This window comes from Hippocampus comes, unplaced genomic scaffold (genome assembly GCF_001891065.2).
Source record: "Hippocampus comes isolate QL1 unplaced genomic scaffold, H_comes_QL1_v1.1 scaffold96, whole genome shotgun sequence".
Taxonomy (NCBI): Eukaryota; Metazoa; Chordata; class Actinopteri; order Syngnathiformes; family Syngnathidae; genus Hippocampus; species Hippocampus comes.
Window position 1 is genome coordinate 1,153,679 of NW_017806074.1, and position 2,357 is coordinate 1,156,035.

Here is a 2,357-nt window from a genome sequence, read left to right on the forward strand (position 1 = left end):
CTAACCCTAACCCTCACCCCGCCCCCCACACACCCCTGCAACCCAACCCCAATAACACTGCGACTGTCATATCATGAGAAGTTGTTGTGCGCCCAATAAAAATTAAAAGTTGCCTTGGATGTCATTAGCAATAAAACTGTCATTGCGTAGTGTTTATTATTATTTATAATGGTGGTTTTTTTAATAGTCTTAAAGAGACAGTGTCCCTTCCTATTACACCTTTATCTAAACCCCCTTTCTCTACGTGTGTGTGTGTGTGTGTGTGTGTGTGTGTGTGTGTGTCTGCACTGCAGATGGCTTCACCGGTGTCTTCACGGTTAAACTGGCAAAAGAGCCGTGAGACAAAGAGGTACATTCCAAAAGAGACACTGCGACAGAAACAAATGGGGAAAAGAAATCCTGCAATGTTGTTTTCTTTAATTTTTTTTTTTTTTTTTTTTAACACGTTCCCCATAACTTGCTGTTGTCATCCCTGTAGCGTTTCTTCATCCATTCACAGTATCAAAGTGCAAACTTTAAGGAGGATCGGGAGGGGGAGTGAGGGATTCGGGGGCAAAAAGTGGCCTACCTTCAACTGGATTCCCAAAAGAATAATATTAAAAAATGCTCCGGAGCTCTTTCCCGAGTCAGTTAGTCAGTAAGGGGGCAAGTCTTCTTTGGACATGACAACTCCGAGAGGAAAAGAGGAAGGTTCCATAAAATGGATGCATGGATGAATGGATGGGAAGTGAGGTCACCCATTCAGCCCCAAATAATCCCAACTGAAGGCAGGAATCTTGTCAGAAGAGGAAAAGGACGGAGGCTGACAAGTGCGTCAGGAGCTCTTAAGTAGAATATTTCAATGGGTGAAAAAGCAAGGAGATTGGGGGAACCGGGGGTGGGGTGGGGATGGGGCTAAGGTTCCCAAGAGTCACCCCCCTGTCCTCCTCCTGATGACTTTCTGAGGCAAAGGGTGCCCGGTGTCTAATCCTCGGCCATCCCAGACGCGCTGCTCCTCGTGCGGCCACGCTGCTGCGCAGGGAGAGAAGGCGGCAAATGAATGCACGCAGAAAAATGGTCACATCCAATAAGGGGGAGGATGGAGAGAGAGAGAGAGGGAGAGGGAAGAGGGAGAGGGGGGAGCTGGGGGGCGGCATTCCTCCTCAGTAGGCTCTATGGCTGCGGTGTGACCAGTCTGCCCATGGTCCTAGTGCCCCTCATTTACCCACGCCGTGCTATCCCACCGCCGCTGCATCATTCTTCATCATCAGTCATTCATGGACTTGATTTCCCTCATGGAGTAATCAACACATCCATATACATCAGCTCGAGTACTGTTTTCCTTTCTATCCATCTATCAGCCATCATTCTCTTCATCTGCATTTGTTCTCCTCTCGTTCACTTATCTGTCCGTCCGTCCGTCTCTCAATCCAGTCATCTTTTAACTGTTATTTGTCCCTCTCTGTTCATCATTCTCTCAGTCGATCTGTTTTGATCCATCGTGACCATCTATTAATTGGTCAAGCTATCCATTTATTCTCCATTGCCTTACATTCAACTTTCTCTCGAGAGTCTCCGTCTGATAATCCACGAGTCTACTCGTCTAATACTTCTTTCAGTCTGTCCGTTTACATGGAGGCTCAGCCATTTACTTGTGACGTGATCTATTCCGATCTGGCAGTAATCGGAACGGCTATTTGATAGCCACGTGACACACGACATCAACGTCCATGCTACATTCACTCATACATGACGGAAACGCTCCCTTGTCAACAATTCCCTTCAACCGTTTTCAAAGTCGAGTGCTAGTTTCAGTGCCATCCTGCTGATTGACTCACTATGGAGCAAACAAACATAACCTCCTGCGATCCACATGCAGCGCCGTCTCCGAGCAGCGGCGCGCACTGAGTCCAGATGGCCCGCGGAGGAGGTGAAGATGGACGCCGCGATGGCTCTTTGTAGACGCGCGTGTGCGTCGTCATTCGTCGTGACTGGCGACTCGAACGCGCACAGCTGCCACAGGAAGACCCCCCTCTGTTCACTGACATTAAATCTATAATTATAGATTTTTTTTTTAAATTATTATTGTGAAGATGTGCGGGTGTTTTATCGTAATGAAGTTTCACGATTAAATATTTGTCTAACAGTTAGGAATATTCAAAACATGGCATTCGGGGCTGTTAGACTGAATGGTTAATGACTTAGCAGCGTATTTTATTGTTTGTCAATGAAAAAATCCGGCACGCGCCGCGGTCTAAATATGCATGGAGGCGGGTTAGACTGGGTGTTGGTAAACTTGCAGTGGCATCCAAGACAGCATATTTAAAAAAGGCTGTTTTCACCGTGGTGGGCGTGAACACAAGTAACTCGATCCGCCA

The 2,357-nt window shown here is 47.1% G+C and overlaps 1 protein-coding gene across 4 annotated transcripts in view; it reads right to left on the reverse strand.

The window, feature by feature from the left end:
- Positions 1-1,050, reverse strand: part of il1rapl1a (interleukin 1 receptor accessory protein-like 1a) — a 196,375-nt gene extending 195,325 nt beyond the window's left edge. For all 4 annotated transcript variants that reach the window (XM_019894532.1, XM_019894530.1, XM_019894531.1 and 1 more), the window contains exon 1: positions 569-1,050. The gene's annotated coding sequence lies outside the window, so the exon portion shown is untranslated. The remainder of the gene's footprint in view (positions 1-568) is intronic.
- Between the last annotated feature and the right edge of the window lie 1,307 nt (positions 1,051-2,357).